Source organism: Falco rusticolus, chromosome Z (assembly GCF_015220075.1).
Source record: "Falco rusticolus isolate bFalRus1 chromosome Z, bFalRus1.pri, whole genome shotgun sequence".
NCBI classification, from domain to species: Eukaryota; Metazoa; Chordata; class Aves; order Falconiformes; family Falconidae; genus Falco; species Falco rusticolus.
Window position 1 is genome coordinate 21,595,884 of NC_051210.1, and position 23,668 is coordinate 21,619,551.

Below are 23,668 nucleotides of genomic sequence, written 5' to 3' on the forward strand. Positions count from 1 at the left end.
GGGGGGGGGGGGGGGGGGGAGACACGGAGCGGGGGGGAAGAGGCTCCCTCTCGCCGGCACCCGCCGTGCCTCCGGGTCGGGGCTCGGACCCTGGTCTCTTTTGATTCCCTTAAGCACAGTTTATTCCCCGCCGCCCCCCCCCCTTATTTTTTTTCTTTTTTTTTTCCCCACCTTTTTCCCTTGATCTCACCGGGAATTATCTCCCTGTGAAAATCGATAGGGGATGTTTTTCTTGCCAAACGCACGCGTTGCCCAAGTCAAGGTTTCCGGCAAGGAGTCAAAGCGTGGCATTTACAATGTCCTGCGCACCCGTGACAGGGTGACAAAATACCTCTTTGGACTTCATCCAGCTGAGCAAATTACAGGCGTTCGCGTCCCCCCGTCCCGTCCCCCCGTCCCCCCGCCCCGTTACAGGCTTCCCATTAAAGGGGTGGCTGGTGGAGTCGGTAGCGGAGCTGTGCAACCTCCCAAACCTACCTGCTGCGGGGGCAGGGGAAGATGGTGCAAGATGGGGGTGGGGGTGGGGGTGGCTCTACACGCTGCCTGTGATGTGGCACCCGGACGTGCCCTGGGCACCAAGCCATCGTGACCAGGGCCCTGGGGAGCCAAGGCAGCCCTCCCAGTCCCGTGAGCCCTGGCTCCCCCGGTCGCCCCTCCGGCCTCGCGCCGAGGGCACGGGGGTCACCAGTACACGCTCCCTTGGGAGGCCTTGAAGCCGCCCAGAGAAAACTTGCTCGGTTCCTCCTGGTGTAAAAACACTTCCCTTTCAGGAGCTGATAATGAAGGGTTTATTAGCAGGGATAAGTTCATTGCCAAGGAGGCCCTTGATCATCACATTAAATTTTTAAGTGATTACAAAGAGAAGGGGGGGATGGGGGAAGGAAAAAAAAAAAAAAAGAGGGAAGGCACGGCATGTGCGTAGTGCAAACAAGAAATGCTGCGGTATGAACGTGTCCCTGTCCTCCCACCCTGGTCTTCTGACAACGTGGCGCTGATGGCAAGGAACGCCTGCGAGGGGCTGCTTCCTATCTAGTGTGGCAACCGAGACAGCTGCCAGCAGAACCAGAGATGGCTGCTGACACTGCCAGCTGTACCCGGGGTGCCCCACTTGCACCCCAGCATTTGCAATTCGTAGGGGCACGAGCATGCCTAATGTTACAAGGTAGTGCCTATCACAGGTTCCTCCGGCTGACTTTTGGGCGATTTCACTCAGTGCATCACGAAAATTTTAAGGTCAGCAACACCAAGCCTACTTTTTTTCAGTCTACTTAGTCGCAGATCACTGTTCCTGTTTCTTCAGAGTACGTATTTTACAGATTTAGGTAATGGCCCTGATTTTTCAATATCGACCTCTGTTTGGACACGTTTCACTTTGGGCTGCTTCTCATCTGCGAAATTACAGTCATTTTCACATTATTATACAGTGAGTAGGAGACAGTTGGTATTCAGCATCGGGTGGGGGAAGGGGTATTATGGGAAGTGATCTGCTACGGTCAGCACATAATTTCAGCCCAAAGAAAATTGCTTCTGAATAGCTGGTCTGTTAACTAGCCAAGGAACAGTCACTGGTACAGACTGCAAAAGCGCCTCTGCTTTATCTGTGTTACACCATCATTTTCTTTTCTGAAAGCAACAGTCAGTGTGGAAGAGCAGTTTCTCCAACCACAGCTACCAACTGATGGGTAAAATATCCTCACAAACCCTTTAAGACCACAAAATTCAGAGGGGAGCCTCCCCTCCTGCTCCTCTCCCTCCTGGCTTTTGTGTATGACTATACAGGGAAGGAGCCTGTCCAATGTGCTGCATGATTACCGAAGCAGGGTTTTATTTATTTCTGTGGCTGAAATTACAGCAAGACCACTTGCAGGCCCGTAGGTGTATCTGCAGCAGTCGATTCCCATGAGCGGCTGCAAAAAGACCACTTAACTCACATTGCCTTGTCAGGTCGGAAATGTCCCTATTTCAAAAAGAGGCCAGTGCCCGCTGTGTGATTTAGTGGCTTTTTCGCCTTGATTTTCTCGCCAAATTAAATTACAACTTTGTATTCGTGTACGTTTTACAAGACAGGCAGAAGGCCAATAAATTAGTGGTGTTTGTCTAAAATAGGAAATCCGTTTTTAATTAATGCAGCTGCAGACCACTAATAATTCCAGAGAACTCCATCCACCCACCCCGCCCCGCTTTTTTTTCTTTTTCTTTTTTTTTTTTTTCTTTTTAATCTTGCCAGACATACGCATCGTATACGCTAAGAAAAATTACCGGTAAACGTCTATTTTTAGCGAAAGGAATGTGAAGCTCTTATCTTACACTCCCGGACAGTTTAAAACCGCATTTGTTATGAGGAAAAGCTCCTTCCTCCTCCTCCCCCCGGAGCAGCCTGGCGACGAGCCCGAGCGGCGCGGCGGGGCGGGAGCCCGCAGCCAGGCGCGGAGCCGCGGCCAGCGCTCCGCCCGCCGCCCCGCGCCCGCTCCCCGGCCGCCGGCGCCCCGGGCGCGGAGCGGGCAGCGACCAATCACCGCTCCAGAAATCGCTATCCCGGCCTCTCATTGGCTGAGGCCGCGCGGGGGTGTGCGGCCGGCGGCGGGCCCTGCCCGCGGTGGGGGCGGCCGGGGCGCCCCCGGTCCGCGTCCCCCGAAGTGCCGGGACAGCTCGGTCCGCGGCCCGGCTGCCGTGGGTAAGCGTGGGGCGCAGCGAACACCCGTTCACGCGCAGCTTCGGGAAGGCCTTTTGTCAGGCCTTGCCCATGCCCCTGCCCCGCTGATAGGATGGACCGCAAGATCGTTGGTGTTAAATTTGTTAATGTCTGAAAGTGCCACGTCGTCCCGCCGCCGTTTGCAGTTGAGCCTCAGTCACCTTCCCTCGGACGACCTTTCCCAACTGCACCCTTTGTTCCTGGGTCTCATGTTGCAGGAGCAGAGGTCCGTGTGTGCGCAGGCAATCTCAGCTTTACACACTGTGCGCCTGCAAAGATTACAACCATCATTATTTTTTCTTCAGCTTTGCACTACAGAGAGGGCAAAAATATATTTTTCTCTTGAGGACTTATTTGCCGGATTAATTAGGTAAACAATCCCAGGCATTTCTCTCGAATACAACATTTTGCACATAAAGGGTTTCGCACCACAGATTTGAAAGCCGTACCTTGGAAATTTATTATCATATTGATGCAAAGATTTTGGATTAGCACTGTCCTTACAACCCCCAGAGTTTATCGCAGCCTATCCTGGGGTCCTATGGACAAACTTTTAACTGATATGTGTGCAAACTACTCACTTTGCACATTAGTTGTGGGTAATTTATTACAGCATTGCAGACTGCCATTGATCCATAGACCAGAGTGTGGGAACTGGTGATACACACATACAGAGGAGTCATTATACACTTGGCAGCTACTTATGTTAGATACTACTGGCTTGCTTTCTTTTTTTTTTTTAAGAGGCAATGCTAACAATGTTTTCTTCTTCTTTAGAACACTCCATAGACTCTTTTACATTTATCTGCATATTCACAAGGAGTCTCAGTCTGATATCTAGTCTAAAGGTCAGTGTCTCTGATGTTTCAGTACACAATTACAGGTTATATATGGAAACAAAGTACCGCTCTGTTGTTTATAGAAGAGCAACAAAAAAGGCCTGGCAACGATTTATGAAAGACTCTGTGTGTGTGTGTGTGTGTGTGTGTGTGTGTGTGTGTGTGTGTCTGTGTGTGTGTGTCTGTGTCTCTGTGTGTCTCTGTGTCTCTGTGTATTTGTTTGGGGGTAGGGAGAGAGTGTAAAAGGTAGACAGGACAGAAGCTATCTTTCTGAAAGCATGGGGCAGGGGGGGAGAGAGGAACAACAGCTGAAGATTAAAAAAAAAAAAAACTAACAGTGAAATGTGCTAATCAGTGAAATAAATAATGTCCCAGAGGAAGTTCTTAAGTCCTATTGCATAGGACTTGAAAATTAGGCTGGAAAAAGCCCTAAGAATAAATACTATGGGGAATGACTCCATTGGCATTAGAATGGACTGAATGACCTAGTAAGTCTTTTCTGTTCCATAACTTATAACTTAATAGTTCTGTGAAGTTCTGCTGTAGAATTTGAACTACAAACCTCTTACCCAGACATGAACATAGCCTTCAGTTCACTGTATAGATACTCAATTTCTCCTCAAATAATTTAAACAGCTTATTTATTTATGTAACGCATTGTGTAAACATTCAGCTAATATTAAAAACATGCATTTCTTGCTTAATAGACTGTGTGTGATGAGAAACAGGTAATACATGTTAAAATCTGTTAAAGCCTTTTGTCGTAGTCTTAGTACTCTATTATGTAGTGTATTTTTTACAGCTACTTTCATACAAAATAGCTTAATGTTTCACAGTCGATTATAATTTGTAATAGAAATGATGGATGCAGATTCAGTATTTCAGTTGGGCAGCATCATATTATAGCAGTGCTAAGGTGAAAAATGTACAAAAGGCCAGTGGCTGGGTGCCATACTTCAGATTTTCAGAGAGAATAAATGAGCATGGGGGAATGAAACCAGGCTTAGGGAATAGAATTGGATTCTTTTATTAGAGAGAAGGCTAGGAGTCATAGGCCAGTGAGAGGGAAGATGAGTCTTCGAATGGAAATTGCTGAGAAGTAGCCAGTTAGACATAAGGAATCTGCCGCAGAAGCCGGGGTGAGAGGGATTTGTTGTCCAGTGTGAAAGGAGAGCAAGAAGCATGCTGCTGGATGAGCAGAAGGAATAGGTGAGAGATAAGATTGGATAGTACATACGAGGAGTAAGATAAAAATGACTAAGAGGCAGAGTGTGTACTGGTGGCTGGTGAAGTGAGGAATGAATCTGTGAAAGTTTTTGAAGCTAAGGTTAGGTATATCATCCCCAGGGGAGGAATGAGTATGCTGCTACATTTCTGACAGGAAGGAGCTTGAAGAGGAACGACCCTGAAAACTCACCAGAGAAGTTATCAGAATGTGTTTGGGAGTTGACATCTGGTAGATTTAAAAACTGCAGAGGTGTGGAAGGAGAAAATAAATGCTCTGGGACAAGATGAATGCCTGAGATCTTGATAATAGGGCCAAGAGGCATTTTAACAAATCAAGTATGTGGGCCGCTGGAGCTGCAAGTGAAGAGAGTATCCGTAAGAACCTCTCTGTGTGTACCAGACCTGGCAACTCTGTCCTCTTGCTTTCCTGACTGTCCTTGTTGCTCTCTTGTTGCTTCCTTTGCTGTACTGGGGCAGGAGGAGAGAAACACGGAGAGCTTCATACCCTCAAGTGCAAAAGAAGGGACCATCTGGAAAAGGAGCGTGAGGAGACAGGGGTCAAGGCAGTAGGAAAGAAGAAAGGCCAAGAAAGGAAGACAGAAAAGAGGGCAGTGTAAATGCAAAAAGGAAAGAATTATGTCATTAGTGCAGAGGATGGGGAATTGGGGCGGTCTGTTCTCAGCTGTCTCACAATTATTATGTGACCTTTGGAAGTTCATGGTACTTCTCTCTGTGACTTGGCCATCTTGCCTTGAAATGGTAATTAGAACAATGTGTGGATGTAAAAACACCCTTAAATCCTCAGCCAAAAATAATGCAGTTATGTTTTGTAGTAGAAGGGGAGCCTAGATGAGATGAGACACTACTTACTTGCAAGGCTTAAATTCTCTATGGAGGTACCTGAGACACTGCAGAACTGTGTTCTTGGTGTTTGAGGAGAAGACCCATCCAGGCTTTAGATATTTTCTGTGTAGGTGTGATTGCAAAAATTTAATTTGAAAAGAGAAGAAGCCTGATAAACAAATAAGAAAATGGCAAGAAAAACACTCTGAGGAATGCATAGATTTAGAAGTCTGGCAGTAAGGAATATCAAGTCACAAAAATATGTAATGCTGTGAAAATTTCCCACAAAAGGCAATAAATAACCTGAGAATCCAGACAATTTTATATAACGTTCAAAACTATTTCAGTGATGTCTTTGTCAATATGCAGTATGTGTACAAGAATCCAATAATCTTGTTATGCTTCTTCGTTCAACATCTAGGAGTTGTACCACAGCAGGGGCCATGAAACTTAGCTGATGTTACATGCCACAGCTATGATACAAGAAAATTACACACATCATAATCACTGGTTGATCGTTCTTCTTAAGGAAGAAAGGTATGTTTTTAGCTAAACTGAGTGGATCACATAGGTCTTTGTTTTAAAGCGGTGGCATGCACTCAAGCTGACATTGTTAGTATCAGGCACAGGCAGAGGTGATATGTTTAGCTCCTGAGCCTCTGCACAATCTGGACTTAGAAACCTGTGGGTCTTCTCATCACAATGTTTCTGTTTCCTTGCTTATAATTTCATGTAACAGTGATTACTTACCTTACATGGTGCCCTGAGGACTGTGTTTGTTAAACATATTGAGATCAAGTGCAATGTGATTAAAGACATCTGCATGAGATTTAGACGTGTATTGTGAATAACTACTATTACAGCAGACCTTCCAGTGACTGAAACCACTCACTTCTTTGGAACTAGAGGAAAGACAGACAGTTCAAAGAGTCACACACAGGTCTCTGCTTTATCTGCCTTAACTGAAGATGATTTGTGCTTTCAGACCCTTTAAATGGGGACGGCAGCAAACTTTTAGTCTTCTTCCCTGAACAGCCACGGAGATGTGGAAAAAGACCTGGTGCACATTTCTTTTAATTCTGGTTAAAGAAGCCTTCAGTCCTTAGGAGATGCTCAGGGATCCTTCTGAAGCCAAAGGTTTTCTTTGGTGTCCTGGAGCCAGAAGTGCTATTTTTATGCAACCATCTCCCCACAGAAATGCTATAAGAGAACCTGGAAGAAGTGCTGTGAGGATCACTGCTTCTGCAAAGTGGGTTCTAGTTGATATCCATCAAGAATGCTCAACAGAAAATTTCCAAGCTGTACTTAAAAGACAAGGATACTTACAAGTTATACCATACTCTGGACCATGGGATAGTGTTTTGCAGAGTACATACTCCTCCTTTCCTTTTTCTCCGGATTTGAAATTTAGGAATAAATCACAGAATTTTTATAACAGAATGTGGCTTTTTCATTTTTACAGTTCTATAATCGTAAGTGCACAAATGTGATGCCCTCAGAATTAAAACACTTGTGTTAAAATTTTGCCCAAAGCAAAGTTTTATAGCTTTTAAACAAAGTTGCTGGGTTTTAATTTTAATGGTGATATTAAAAGATATCTATGAGTACATTGACATTAATAAGAAGTATTAAAAAGCAGTGGTTTTATTTGGAGGAATGAATTTGTGTGAACTATTTCTACCTGTAAATCTTTTTATCTAGCACTCCGTGTTTTGCTGGTTAAAAGCATTCCTCTGAGGTCAAATAAAAATTTGTAATCAAATGCAGACCAACTTTCTCTTGTACTGCTGTTCGAAATGTTCTGAAATACAATCTGTTAGCATATTATTAATGAAAACATTTAACACTGAGGTCAAGATTTTCTGAAAAGAAAAAAAAAAGAAAGTGCACTTTTTCAGGAGAGTATCTGCTGTGTACTCATCTTACTTGTTCTTTGTAAAAAACTTTGTAAAAAAACCTGGGTTATAATTTGTCTTTTTGGGGGGAAAGTATTGTTGACAAGAGTGCATTGCAAATATAAAGTGTACAAAATAAGTGGACAATGGCTTCTACATGATTACTTTGCAAGGAGTATGTGTGAGAACTGTGCCAGTGTCGAGCACTACCCTTATCACATCCTTAGTTCCACACGGTTCAGGGTGAGGAACAATGCCAGAGTGTGACCTTAAGCAGAAAATATGAAGCCCTAAGTATTAACTGCCCAACATTTTAACATGTTCACATACTTCAGAATGATCAGAAACTTCCAAGGATACATCGCTGTATTCACACACAGTGTCACAACAACTCAGATTGCAGATAACTGTTCCTAAGTTCAGTTCTCCAGAAGGTATTTATAGAAAGAGCTTTGAGGAAAATGTGATTGTGTTCCTTTTATTTCTCTCTATTTTAGCCTTATTAAAAGGAGAAACTATGCATCTGAAAAGAAAAACATGAAGAGGAGACCCCATTGCCATTACTTTGGAGAGCTGAGAGGTGGAGAATGAAAAAGCCATTGGTCTCAGTTTTACTACCACAATGGCCTTTTATGAGAGGGATTAGATACGCCTAGAGCTGGTGCAGCATTCAGTGCTGCCCTGGACAACAGTCTGGAAAGAAAGACAATAAAAATAAGTTTGCATAAGGTTAAATCACCACAGACTAGCTAGATTGGCTTTTCAGGTTGTTTCTCATTTGGGGAAATGAGGAAAAACAGAAAGAAAGAGAGAAATATGGCTTAAAAGCTGGTTTGTTGGGATTTTTTTTTCCTTCTCTCCTTTTTTTTTTTTCTTTCCTGCAAGATGTAGCATTCAGAAAACATGTTGAGCGAGTTGAGGCATTAAAAAGATCAGTCTTTGGTTGCTGAATGAAAGACTGTTGTTCGTGTGACTCACATACTAAACAGAAATCTGCCTTCAAAGCCTATTTTACTGCCTAATTATATATACACAAAATGTAGCTGTCTGTTTCAATCAAATCCTAGGAAAAAGAATAAAACTCCTCTTAAGATGCAATTTTCATGTTTTTTCATAACCTTAAAACACACACTGCTAATGCAAAAGGGGTAAGTACAGCTGCAAAGTCCAGATAAGGCACCAGTAATTGTTTTTCTTTTAATTATTACTTTATAAAGACATTATACCTTCCACTCAGAATGCAGAAAATTAGTGTCCTCTCCTTTTTTTTTTTTCTTCTCTCCCCTCCTTCTCTTTTTGAGGTTTTCCTTTCCCCTCCCTGCCTCCCCCGCTCCCCCTCCCTGAAAGCTCTGTTATACATTTCAGGAGCAGCCAGCAGCTAAGAAAAGTACTTTTAAGCAACCTTTGTTAATAACAAGCTTTCAGGAGGGATCTAGGAATTTCAGCCCTCTACAAACTTCTGTATTGCACTGAGCAGTCCATATGAACAAAACCAAAGAAAAAGTGAAAAAATGCACTATAAAATAGAAAATAATGGCTGGCAATCAGCTCTCTTGGAAACTTTCAAGCTGGACAACATGTGTGAGCCATTTCTTTTATGAGAGACAAAAAAACCCCAAATAGATTGTAGCTCTTCCTGCAGTAATGTGAGTAGGTGCATATGTGAGTGTATGTACATACATATATAATTTTTTTAAATAATCTACTATTCAGAGCTATTTTTTAATAACTTCAACTGTAAAGTTTGATAAGCCATTACTAATTTACATCTTGCAGACACAAACCATTAAAATGAAATTATGTTTAAATGGCTTATCCAATATATGTCTAGCTGCTCCTTAAATATTTGTTACTCTGAAGACATCACTGGATATCTCCCTGGGAGTCTGGAGCGGTACAGACATTTACCCTGCAGATCTCTGTGCTGGTGGAAGACGTACCGTCCATCATCTGTCTGGGGAGAGTACATCATATTCTCCCTGACCTGAGTGCTTCCCTAGACCATTCCAGCCAAAATGAGACAAATTAGCAAAACTATTTTCCCCACTGTTTAAGTAGCTGAACTCAATTAGGCAGAAGTGGGTTAGAGGGGGCTCTTACTGGAAAAGGTGAGGTTTAGTAACTTGTGGGAAGAGGCATGGAAGTACAGTGATAAACAAGTCACAACAGACTGGGAAAATAACTCTATTTCATCTGCAATGGCTGTTTACAGCCTAATAGTCATACCCTGAAACTGCTTCTATTGTTGTTCGACCGTTGATTCTGGTAGAATATTATTGCTAATTACTAGAGGGAATAAGGTCAAAACTGGTCATTGAAAATCTAATTCAAATTTTCACATTTTCTGTTCAAGTCACTGGCATTACTTGTGCTCACAAAAAGGCTGATCTCTCCAAAACTGGGAAAAGTCTGTTAATTACAGAATTAATGAGATAAAGGGCCCGACTTGTTCTGCTGTGCAGTGCATGTGCATTCAGCCAGAAGAAGTTTTCTGGCAAACCTTTCTCCCACCTAATCAACGTCTAGTAATTTGAACTCTGACATAAGGCAGCCATGGGGTGAGTGGGTAAAATTTAGGAGTTCTGGCTGGTATGGTTGAGCTTGCGGGTTTGCTGTACTGCTGAATGCCCTGGCAAATGGGTATCCAGATCTCACGGACTGTGTCTTCTCTCTTCCAGACCGGTTACAACGGAGGCTTGTTGAACATAATGACTGTACTTTAGCCAGACAATAGGTATGCTAAGGAGATTAGCTGAAGCTACTTCCTTTACCTGCCTGCAGGGAGGGAATTTGGAGAACAAACACAGAACAAAAGACTTATGGATCAAGTGAAGTTACTGCAAAGTATGCAGGGGTGTGACTTTACAGCACACTAACTACTGCACTCTTTCTCATATGGGCATCCTTTGTGCACGGTAAGGGTGCAGCTGAGCCAGACACTTGAGCTGCTCTAAGAGCTTGCTGCTGCCAAAAGGGGCAGTCCCATTCTTCAGGCCCTGTTTTCCCACTTTTTCTCTAGCCCTTCAAGCTGTGTGGTCTCATCCTCTCCATTGCACAGCTCTGGCACTCGTTTGACCCCTAAGTAAGTCAGCGGAGCCTGATAAGCCAACAAAAAACTGCTGGCTGTTTTGTGGGGTTATGTTGCTGCTGGCTCAGTCACAGTCAGGGGAGCACTTGTGTCACTCTGAGGGGACACTGTCCACACGCAGGTTAGGTGGCAGCAAGGGAGAGGAAACTGAGGGCTGGACAGAGCAGGACCACCCCCTTCAGTCCCAGTAAACCATGACATTGGGTTATGCCGTTCCATCTCACTATACTGTAAGGACAGAGACCTGCCTTTTCCCAGACTGCCCTTCCAGCTGCCGTCACCAGGTCTATGGGCTGGACTGGCAAAAAATACTTTTTAAACATAAACCAATCCCATTCATTTTGCCAAGAGTAAACTAAGACACAGCCATGCAAGCACCTAATTCAAAGGAACAGGTAAAAACTTCCGATACTTTTGGGATAGAAGCCACTTCCTCTGGCACGGCTGAAGTAAAAAGAAATGATCTGCCTCTGTCCTTAGAGCATCCACAGTACGAGGGATTTAGTGCAGGAGAATGGCTATGCTATAAATTCACAACAGTACACTTTGCAGCGACTTCCTCACCAAAAAAAAGGTGCAAAGAAATGGAAGTGTTGGAACAGGGACTCACAGAGACACATGTGACATCCTAGGCAAATGAAGGGAAGGAATAAACCTGCTTTCACAGCAAAGAAGAGAGGTTTGGCTGATAGATCAACATATGTAATAGATGATTAGCTGAGCTGAAGGCACTAAATGGTTTGGACAGAATATTCTGGGCCAGGCCATTGACTACAGAAGAATGTTCCAAAATGGTAAGAAATCAGGAGTAAAGAAATAATTGCAAGAGTTACTGTTTCTTATCTTGGTCTGTGTATCTTTATGTTGAGTGAAATTCATTGAGCAGTTTTAGAAACCCAGAATAAATCTTTGGTGTGACTTCTCTCAAACACAAGGAACCTGATACTAAATCATCTGATTTCTTGCCATGTTGCCCACTGGCTTCTTCCCTGTCTTCTGGCCAGGCTACTTATTTGTTGAAGCACCACATGCCTGTCTTAGACTCACCCATGGGGACTACTTTGTGCTGTATCTCCCTTGGCCTTCAGTGCATCAGTCTGGGATGGATTCACTGGCACACACAGAGCTACAGACTCATATTTTTTCACAGACGATTTCAACAGTCTTGTTCTTCACTGTGAATGTAACAAAACCAGAACTTTTTAATGACATTCTTGACATATTCCTGTTGTCTCTTCAGCTCTAAAGCTGATCATGGAGAAGTATCTTTAAGAGGCATCCCTACTTCTAGAACCAGCATAGACTCAATATTAATTCCAAATCTGTAATGGGATATCAGTCATGCAATCAATTGACCAGTCAATTAAAAAAAAAAAAAAAAAAAAGGCACTCAGGAAAATATTGTCAGGTTGTTCCAGAGGTGGAACTTTAACTGTAGTAATACTACCGACCCAGCATAATACTGTGGCATCACCTAAAGCCAATGGGACAGGTACTGGCAATTTAGTCTCACATAAAGCCAGTGGTAAACTCCACAGGCAATGTCGCACATGCAGTTTGAAATATCGCAGGCATGCAAGGCCCTTTCAGTTGACTTTAATCTTCCATTAGTGAAGTTTTTGGAAGCAAATATTCTCAAACACACAAAAGAGGGACAAAAGCTTTTTTGTTGTTTGTTTAGTTTTCTTACCTTTTATTTTCAACAAAGAGTTGAAAAAACCCAAGAAAGTGTGGTTTATTTCTCAAACAGGTATTCATGAATACCCATCAAAATATGTGACAGAAGCTCAAATATGACAGAGATATCTAGTAGACAAACTGCTAGATAGGCAGGTAGTATGGGTGAATGTAAGTTCAGTTGTTATGCATGAGGTCTGTGGCAGAACTAGGAGCATAGTTGAAATCATTGGACTCCTAGCTATTTTGTAAGAGAACACCGGAGTATGGGTTTAGAAAGGACACTGTACAAGAAGTACAAATCCCTGCCAGTGCAGAAAGCCATGCTGTAAGTATTTTAGGAGGTGCAAAGAGTATGTATTCTATATACTACTGATACATCATGGCCCACAGAATTCATTCCTGGGTCCTACAGCAAATATGAGACCTATATCCAAATGACAGAAGCCATGCCCACGGTACACCCAAGGAAGGCAGGAGACTTGTTTTCACCCCCAGTGTTGTAAGCCTCTGCAGCAAAGGGGAACTTGCTAGAGAAACCTCCCAGACAACACTGGAAAAAAGCCTAATTCTATAGAGAAACATCAAGACTACATGTCAATCAGATCTGAATAAAGATTGTTTCCAGACATCAGTTTAGCATAGAGTTGTGGCAAACACACATGAAACAGATGTCTCATAAAGTTCATTGCTACTGGAAGCATCTCCTGCCTTCAGCTGTGACCAGTGCCTCCCATGATCCATAATAAGAACATTCTTTTCTAAGGGCAGGGAAGCATTAAACTTTCTTGCTGCTTTCTACACTGGTCTACTACAAAAAGTCCACCCTTGCTATGTCAGAGTTCATAGGGAAGAAGAGATAAAAACCTTACCCGTGTCTGAACCCTTGCAGAAATGTCATGACTGTGCTAAAACTTGTAGAGTTTGGTGCTAGGTGTTCTTTTCAGGATTACTTTTTTCTTTTCAGGACCAATTACCCTTTCTGTAGAAAACAGCCTTTCCTGTCAAGGACCCTGAGGTGGTGATATCTCTCCTGAACATCCTAGAAGTCAGGTAGGGATCACAGGACTCTCCAAGGAGAGAGGGATTGCCTTCAATGCTCAGTCCATCCAGCCCCAGCCAGGAGCCTTTTTTGAGCTCTGATAAGAACTGTGTGAAAGCATCTTTTATTTACTTCTGTGACTCTGTCAAGCTGTGTAAGTCTGAAATCTTATACAGCTACAGTAAGGGCAAGCCCAGATTTTGGATGTTGCCTGTATGAAAAAACTTCATGTTACCATTGAAAAATCCTGTTACCGTTGCATTTGATATTGCAGGCCATTGCTAGGCTATTGCAGAATGGCAAAATAATGTTAATCTGCCTGCTTTAATTTTATAGTTCAGCAGTTTAGTTTCCATTCCTGTTGCTGAATTGCCTAGTTTCCTATTTTTTTAAAAAACCCATGAATCTAGTGTTTTTGACACGTCAATATATTCTCAAGACAGAGATAATTGACTGTAAACCTCATGTCACCATAGATTTCTCTCCTTGGGGTTTTCAGTGGGAATTATTTGCCCTTCAAATATCCTTTTATGTCTGTGTACATAATAAAAACAAACAAATATTTAATGGACGTTTACAAGAATGGATGAAGGAATTGTTACAGTCTACTGTGTAGAACATACAGGCATCGTGTAAAATGCATCTTTTACGCTTGCAGCGACATCAGCATGAAACGCACAGCATATAGTACCAACATATGTGCACATACAGAAAAAAGAGAAAGTATGAAAGGAGAACTGATTTTAAATACTCTTTCATTATTCAATTTTCCTGTCTTAAAATATTGCAGGATTTTATTACTTGGTTTTAAAAAATCCCAGAAGCCTAATTTGAGTTATATAAGAATACATTAATGCATTTTAAAAATATATGAATAAGTAAAAAAAGGGGGAAAAAACCCATGTACAATCTAGAAATTATTTTAGTGGTCTTATTTAAAACTCAAAAAAATGGGTTAAATGAAGGAGACAGCAACAAAGCCTTAAATATAGATGAGCTGACAACAACATAGTAGGAAAAATCTCATATCATTCTGAAAGCTTGCTACACTGCTAACATATTTTGTTACAGTGCTCTCTTAGTCCTTCACCAAATGTCTAATTTCAGATCCGCTTCACGTGCTTTCCTTGCAGGGTTTAATGTACGTGATTAATCTTGACTCGGCTTAATACTGCTAGGAATGTGGCAATGACCTCAGCTGAACACTGGCAAAGTGATTAATGTTACATGAACTGGGATATTTTTTACTTGGGATCCTGAATAAACACAGACGTGCTGTATTCCGTTACAGACCTTTGCTCAATTGAAAATGTACTGTGGTTTCAAAGAGTAATGTTTCAGATGCAATAAACAACGTTAGAGGAAACATGGCTCTTGTTAAAGAAAATGCTGTTTCAGGCTAAAGTCCCAGTGATCATAAAAGATATATGATGCAATAAACAAAATGAACCACAGGCAAGACAGGTCTATTTGATGACTAACCACTGATTGAATTTTCCAACACTTCTAGACATTCTGTGAGATAAACTATTCACAAAAGATCCCTATTAAATATAAGGTTGTCATTTCTTTTTTATTTTTATAGTGAGGGCCAAGAACTGTATGAATGTCCCCTATTGGTTGTTTGTGTTTTTGAATTTTTTATGATTCAGGAAGACAGGCAAACAGTTGCTATGATTGTCAAATGTCTTAAATCAAGTAGAGAAAATGCAATAAAACACAGTTTCTATGGCAACACATTGTAACCTAGTACCTCTGGATTATGAACCAGCTCACATCTATGATCATTATTTGTTGACAAGCATAAATTGAGCCTAAAAGCATTAATTTCAGAGATAAAACTGGAATGTTGAGCTAAGTAATAATAATGTTTAAATATTTCCAAGGTAGTGGCAGCAAATCAAGGCTAGTTATGTTGTCATTTACATAATGTTAATAACCTAAATGAAAATGCTTTTATTTCCAAGCCTTTCAGGAAAGTTGTAACATATACATATCCAAACCTGCAAATAGTAATTGACATGCGTTCCATGCTGCTAAAGGAATACAGTAGGACCAATTATTTGGAATTATATACAAGACATTGCCATAAAATAATATGATTTTGATTTGCAGTTTTTTGACAAAAAAACTGGAGAAAAAAAGAAGAAATATTTAAACACCTGATTACTAATGCTGTCTCCCTCTTCTGCACCCTATTGTCCCTGTTGCCCACTGGGCTGTCTTTGTGGGTTGCTATGAAGCACTAAAGCAGAAAAAAGGAAATTAACTTTGTTGGCAGAATTTATGTCTGTCTGTCATTACCACATTCATTTCAAAAGCATGAAGGTGATCGCTTTGTCTGTTTTTCACAAATCAGTAAGAATTGACCAAAACAATCAACAGGGATAATGAATCTGTTTCTGAGGGATTCTCACTCTCACTGCTATTATTTGGGATCATCTCAGAGCAGAGGCCCCTGGTTCACAGATTCTCCAACAGCCATTGCAGGAGGCTTAGCATCAGGCACATTGGACCTATTGCATATTCTTTACAAAGCTGCTCTGCAACCCCGCAGGTGTTCCTGGAGCTGCCTGCGTAGCAATGATCAGCTGCCTTCACAAAGGAACAGAAAGCAGCCCATGTACTGGAAGTCTGATCCTTCCATCTTACTGTGCAGGCACAGAAACCATATCCCATGCCTTTCAATTATCTGAGGTCATCCTGTTTCTAGAGAGCATCCAGTTTGTCAGTCTGTGGCTTTTCTCCATAGAAGTTAAGGTCCGTGAACTCTTTTAGAAATCTTTTGGTTTCTTATCAACAGGCAGGAATGGATATTCATCTTTGTTGTTGCTGAATCAAACCCCCTGCAATTCAAAAGCTTCAGTATAACCTTCTTTAAGGCTGTGTGTCTTGAATAGTGCCTTTACGTTGTTGCTGGAGTTCAGAGAAGATAAGATAGATCCTAAACATAGATTTGTACTCCTGCAAATTCCAGACTGTAGCTTAGGGGGCTACTTAAATAAAATAATTTCTTCCCCTTTTTAGTTAAAAATTAAGTCAGATTTGACCAGCACTAACCCCTGGAAAGGACCAATTCAATAAACATATGCAACAGTTCTGGGAACAATGGAAGCATACAGCACAACACAGCCATTTACGGCTTTAGAGTCCAGTTATGTGAATGAATAAATTCTCTTAAAATGCAGATTATTTTTTTCTTCTGGGTAGATGGCAACAACTTTGTAGACATTCCTATTACATTTTGTAAAAAGCTCTTGCCAGTTGTGGAAACAAGTGACTTACAGAGATTTGCCTAGCGTAACACACCTACTCTTTCACGATCATTGTTATGTAAATATCCACTTGAAGATGTTTAAAAATACAAGCTTCTGGAGCTTTTCTACGTAGGACAATTGCTGTGACATATTTTAATGTCTATAAATAGTGCAGTAAGGGCTCTAATTCTAACTGTCATTAAGCCTTACATATTTTAACAATTTCTATGGCTTAGAGAAAAATACAGAATTGGCTTTCATATAAATACAGTGGAGCTAAAGTTGTGTGTTTTAAAGATCACAGAAATTCCCAGGCATCTTCTGTGTATCTGAAGGGCAACACCAATCCCTTAAGGGACTGGGGGAAAGTTGAAGCAAGAAAGCTGTTTGCACCTATTTTTGGAAAATTTTGTGGGGGCTTGAGATTCTTATAAGCTGAGTGATTCAGCAACTGATGTATTGTACTTGAAAAGAATCTTCAGTACAGAGGGAACAAAATTATATTTAAAAATCAGTGGCATGTAGTTCTTTTCACTTTACCAGTTGCCTACCATAAATAAACTCCACAAGGGGATGAAGAATTAGCAATTAATCATTGTCATTCTAGTGTGAGCACAGTCAGAACATGCCTTTTTTAAAAAAAGAAATAAAAATTTGAGGTGCAGTAACACCAATATAAACCTATGGAAAACCAGAACCTTTGCACTGCAGGTTACCATTGAAGCTATTTCTCCTGATCTCTCTGTGATCTGAACTTACTGTCCATAGGCTGAATTTGTCTGTTTTAGACAGAGCAACCATCCTACTTGGATTGTTCCTCCTGTGTGAGTATCTGCCTCAGGTGCTAGATGTCTTTAGTTTGGCACCTCTGCATCAAACTCTGTCTGAGATGTGCTCCAATTTCCACAGGAGGGGCCCTCTTGCTCAGCGTTCTGCTGCTATGTTGGATCTCAATACCTTCACTGTTCTTTCATATTGCATCTTATTTGTAGTTTGCTGACTATAAGGTGACTTTGGAGGTATTCAAAGTTAGAATTTTTGGATAGAATCTGATTTCCGAGGGTGATTTCTGAAGCATGTTTCTACCTAAATGAAGAATCCCATAATCCTGTATGTAGACAGATACCACTACAGTTCTTATGACAATACTAAGTCTTCAAGAACAACAGTGAAGGACAAAGTGCAAACACCTGTTCAGATTAGATAGCTATGTAATTTTCCAATTACATTACGAAGAAAAGAAGGTTTAGAAGAAAGACAACTGTAACGTCTGAACTTGGTAGCAGCAAGCATAGGGCTTCTTCAGAAAGGACTGGGCTGCTGTAATGTCTAGGATGATTCTTGGGCTGTATTGCTTGAAGGAGATGCTTGTAATTTCACTGATAGGATCAAATACTTTTCAGTGCTCTTCAACAGCATTAGTAGTCACAAAGGTCAGTTTCGGGTGGCTGCAACTTCTCTCAAGGATCTGGTGCTTGTTTTGGGAAGACTGTTTCAGCAGACACAGTTGTTGCTTGCCTTGTTCTACAGCTTGATCTGCTTGCTGCTTGGTGATGCAAATTCTGCTGGTTTTTGGCAGTGAAGTTGGTGTGGGCCCGTTGCACTACTACTTCTATTTATCTTTTTGGTCCAAAGTTTGCCTTCCTCAAAGTCAGTAGAGTTATCTGGGAGTGAAGGTGGAAGAACATGACTGTGGCTTGGAAAAAGCACAGGAACGTCTCTTTCACCCATTAAGTTCCCAATTAAACACATCATTGGTCCAAATAATTTGCAAAGGCCAGTACAAGGTCATGTAGTTTATGTTACTTAGGCAGAATAGTTTATAGTTGGCATGTCTATCCTGCTGAGCAGATGATATGCGAACAGGAAAAGTATACATACATTTTTAAGGGGCCAAAGCAAAATCCACAGGAAAGCTTTAGGCTGCAGGAACTGTTTTATGTTTGCCACATAATACATATTTAGAGGCATAAAGATTGAAAAAGCATAACAGATATATTGAGCTATTGTGTTAACTTTTTCTTTTCTTTTCTTTTCTTTTCTTTTCTTTTCTTTTCTTTTCTTTTCTTTTCTTTTCTTTTCTTTTCTTTTCTTCTTTTCTTTTCTTTTCTTTTCTGTTTTCGTTTTTCTTTTCTTTTCTTTTCTTTTCTGTTCTTTTCTGTTTTCGTTTTTCTTTTCTTTTCTTTTCTTTTCTTTTTTCTTTTCTTTTCTTTTCTTTTCTTTTCTTTTCTTTTCTTTTCTTTTCTTTTCTTTTCTTTTCTTTTCTTTTCTTTTCTTTTCTTTTCTTTTCTTTTCTTTTCTTTTCTTTTCTGTTTTCTTTTTTTTTCAAACTGCCTATATACTGCTATGATATTCATAGCTCAGTATTTGTTTTCAATATATCATGACATATATGCTCACAGTTTTATACTAAAATCACTATGAGATTTGTTAAGCAGATTTAATAAATGTACGAAGTATCCACTTTCTATATTAGCTATCATTTTTAAAGGGTGTAGCTCAATGAACTCATTGAGAATTTGCTCAGGCAAAACCAAATTAGAAGCTGTGTGAAGCTAAATGAAATGACATCACACACAATTTTAAAATTGGGCCTCCTGCATCTCGGCCATTAACACCTGTCTCTCTGACTCAAAAGTAGCTCCGTCTACATTACAAAGTGTTTCAGCTAACAGGAATAGTTTATGTCAAGTTACAGAAGCTTAGAAGTAATAATACAACATAAAACTCCAGGGTGCTTGTACTGCTGCTTTGTCTAAGAGACACTGAAGGGATGACTTTAGAAGGGGTAAGCTTATGGGGTTTTGTGCGATGTTTTAAAACGCTGCAGCTTTGCGTTGCAGCCTTTTGCTCATCACTGTTCCACCTACCTGATGTTAAACATGGGCCCGCGAGTGCCTTGCTAAACGGCCTGAAGCACCATCCCGCCTTGCCAGGCAAACCCGGGGAGCAGCCGTGGTCCGGAGGGGGAGGCCAGGGCCCACCTGAGCCCCAGCGGGCCTGGCAGGGCCGCCCCACACCATGGCTGTGTGCCGCTGTGTCCTGAGTGCCGGGCACCCAGCATGGCTGGCAGAGCTGCCTGGAAGCCCTCCTTCCTCCCTTCCTTCCTCCCTTCCTTCCTCCCTTCCTTCCTCCCTTCCTTCCTCCCTTCCTTCCTTCATTCCCTGTGCAGGCCTGCCTCATGGTTGGTACCTTACAGCCCTAAAGGTTTATGGCATTTGCATTTACTCTAATGTAATTATGACTATCGACTCATACACATTTAGAATATGTTGCACTGGAAGCAAAATTTTGTCTTTTTTTTTCCCCTTCATGCTTCACAAAGAATATTTTTTCACTCTGCTTTAATTAATTGGCTCTTGGATTGGATTTAGAAGATAAGTAACGTGTTTGCCTAGCTGCAAGCCAGAGTGCTTTATTCTTTAACTCCAGCTTCACAGAATGAAGTAGTAGCTGCCATAGCCAATCCACAGCGTTTAATTCTCTCATCACAGTTTTGATGGAAAAAAACCCAAACCTCTACTCTTACCTTGGGAAAAGAAATAAGACCAAACTAAACCTGAGATAGTTGAAATTGTGGTCTATTCAGATTAGGTGGGCGAAGGAAAGGCTGCTTTGCTGGCATGCCCTTGTTCCACCTCCTTTTATCATTAGTAATTCTATTCCATTCTTATCTGATTATGCAGGGACACATTAACTCACTGGCAAATGAATACGCTATGGAAAAAACTCCCTCAAATGCAAATTAAACAGGGGTTGCTGATACTGAACACAAGGAAGCTTCTTGTACTCCTACCCGTCTGCTGACAATGAGCTGCCAGCCGCCCTGACAAAATCTACTCTTCCTACAAAAATAAAAGCCCTAATCTTGCAAATATTGCAGAAATTATGACTTTCTCATCTCCTTGGATGAAACCTGATATTCAGCAAACCCTTAACATTCAGACTTATTACTTATCTGGCATTATATTTTTGAAATGCCACATTTCAACCTTTAAAATAAAGCAAAGAGCAAATGTAGATTGCATGTACGCGTCAAGCCAATTGTTGAACCTATAGACACATTTGAGCCCAGTCCTCAGGGGTGCATGATTTTTCCAGAGGCTTATCATCTCTCCCAGGTCAGTTCGATGACAACACTGAAAATCCAGCACCTTGCAGGGTTGGACAGATAGCAAAAGAGCCAGCATTTCAATGTAGATTTCAGGGTTTCCATTCTAGTTACCTTCTAAGGTTCAGTAACACCCCTTCCCCCCATATGCTTTAAGAGTAGAAAGTGTAACCTCTGTAAGAACAATGCCAATCAAACCAGACAAAATAAATCCCAAATGAGGATTAAAGATGACTCCAAATAGATCAAACAGCAACATGCACACACACTGGAAAACTACTTGTATCTTTTCAATTTTCCTAGTATTCAGTTCTCATTTTTGGGCCAAGATGAAGTCCTTATAAAGTTGGGGTTTTTGAGCTATATTGGGTCATTTTTAAACATTTTGCTTTATATACCAATGATTTCATGGTGAATGTACCACCATACTTTAGAGAAATTACATTTCTTATTAATTTTTAATAGAATGAAGGTCTTGGTGGACAGGAGAATGTATAAGGTAGCATGCAATTCTGTGCTCTTTGAATACCTACTAGGCCTGATCTGCAGGGAAAACAAGGATCTGTGCTTCAAGCCAATGCATGCAAAGTGCATTCAACATTCAGGAATATTTGGTTTTTAAAGTGCATGTAGCTGTACATGTTCATAAGGCATTTGTGTTAAGTGGGTACTTTTATTACAGAGAACTGCACCCATCAAGACTGCCAAAAAGCCCTGGATACATTGTCAGGTTCACAATCAAAATTCCTATTTCATATCTACAATACAAACTGTTTGAGTAGCAAGCATGGAAGATGGCAAGCATGGAGAGATGCAAACACCACAGGGTACAAATGGCAGCTCATGTTCTTTGAACTGCTTTCAGAAAAAATACACTGATTTGCTGAGGTTCTATGTGAGCACACTGAGTGAAAACAATTCTTTTCTATTTTATATATGTCATGTCACGTTACTCATACCTTTTTATTTTGTTTTGTTTTTATCTAACAGTTTTATTTTACTTCATCCTTCAGATTAAGGCAATGAAAACTAAGAACTGGCACAGCATGAACTTACAATTTATTTAATACTTTGACTTTCCAGAGCTCAAATACCTCTGATCCATTTGTTTCATGGTGTTAGTTGGCTTAACCTTTTTAGATTTCTCCAAACAAAATAACTTGAGCTTCAGCAAGCTGTTTGCCAGGGATTTGAACTCTGGAAAGAATGGGGAAAAAAGCCACTTAGCTCCTGCAGCGTGATGGAGAAAATATATTTACTCTTATTTGTGTGCTAGACTTCTGCTCACCTGGCTTCATTCTTATTACTATGCCAATTCTGCCTGTACAATACGCTCCCTTTTCCAACACTAATTCTGGTAACTGCTTCTTGAATGTACAGAGCATGAGTAAGAATAATATTAAAAATAGTACTCAATATGAATGCCCTTTCACTATAAGGTGAAGTGTAAATATAACAATTCCTGTCTATAATCTGTATTTGTTCCATGGAAAAACTATTAAAGGTATGGTAACTGCATGAAAGGATCCCCTGTATTAGCACACTCAGGTTCTTTACACGTTATTTTAAAACATGGCTTCTTTCACTTTGACACAACACTGTGGCTTTTCTTTTTCCAACAAAACGAATGAGAAAGGGACCAGCCATACCATACAGCAATTCAGCTTGGAACAAACAATAGAAGCCATTACTTACAGGGTAGAGGACTTCAGCAGCTCTGAAAATGAGCTGAGGCTTATGGGGAATAGTCAGCTGAATAACAAAGCTGCATGGCTCTCAAATAAGATTCAGGAGATGAAATCTCACCTTTTTTTATCTTTTTCTTTCAGTAGGATGTTTTGTACGGGAGCACTGTGTTCAAGAAGGATGTTGATATTCTGGAGGAAATGCAAAAAGAACCAGAAGAGAAATTTGAAGACTGGAAAATAAGCCTCCCTGTGAAAGATTTGGGGTGTGCAGTGAATTTTGTTTGTCACAGAGAGCTTAAATGGGAGCATTGTTCATAGTTTCAAATTCCTTACAAGGGATCACAAATTTGATGATATGGACCTCCATCACAGACATAACTGCATGGAATTACTTGGTGATAAACTTAGACAAAGTCAGACCATCTCAGTACGATCTTGATGGGAGGTATTCCTTTTAACAGTAAAGGTCATCAACTATTTTTAATGTACATAAAGATTTTTGATAGATTCTCCATTGCTGGTCCAAACACCCTGCCCTGATGAGGGGAACGTGCTCAATTCTGGACATGACCTAGTATGAGTTTCTTCAGTTTTCTTGCCCTGAGCTTCTTGGGCAGCAGTACAGCACTAACGTGGGGCAGGGCTTCTTTTTCTGAGCAGCAGTGACCTGATTCAGCAATCCTCTCAAGGTAGAAAGTGCCTGTGAAGACGCAGTGCGTGCCTTCCCCGCCAGACCAGGGGAAGGGGAACAGCAAGACGCAATGCAGTGCTGCCACAAGGAACAGCCATCACCCCTGGCAGGACATGCGAGGATCTAACAGGGCTGGGGCAAAATGTGACACAATATAGGCAGTATGTTTGTCTTCCTAACTCCATTTTTCTACCACTGGCAAGCAGCATTAGCTTCCATGAGTGTAAAAGTAATCTAGTAATTATCCAGTCCTTGCTTCAGCTTGAGGAAACAACATGAGTGTTTCTTGTCCACGTTTTGGTAGTGTTTCTTTGTGATAGGGATACGTGACCAAGAAAAAGAAATGAAATAAAGGGCATTGATTCATTTCATGTGAATGACTAGGGAGCCTTCAAACCATAATGACATTGAAACACTGGTGACTGCACTGGGACAGGCTCTCTTTCTGCATGAGATGCCCATGTTATTTGGAACTCTTTTTGAATAGCTTAATCTAACATGGACCAGCTTCTCACTATCATTGTCCTTTGCCAGCTTTGCCTGAGTCTCCATGTTATCCTCAGGTCAAATTAGAAGCCTCATTCAGCCAGTCATCCATGGCTGGCTCCGAGCAAAGAA

The 23,668-nt window shown here is 41.2% G+C and overlaps 1 long non-coding RNA gene across 1 annotated transcript; it reads left to right on the top strand.

Annotated features, from left to right (window-relative positions):
• The first annotated feature begins 3,963 nt into the window (after positions 1–3,963).
• Positions 3,964–6,268, top strand: LOC119141824. Its single transcript, XR_005102047.1, has 3 exons — positions 3,964–4,019; positions 4,879–5,133; positions 6,023–6,268. It is a non-coding gene; the product is annotated as an uncharacterized LOC119141824 (long non-coding RNA).
• Positions 6,269–23,668: the final 17,400 nt, after the last annotated feature.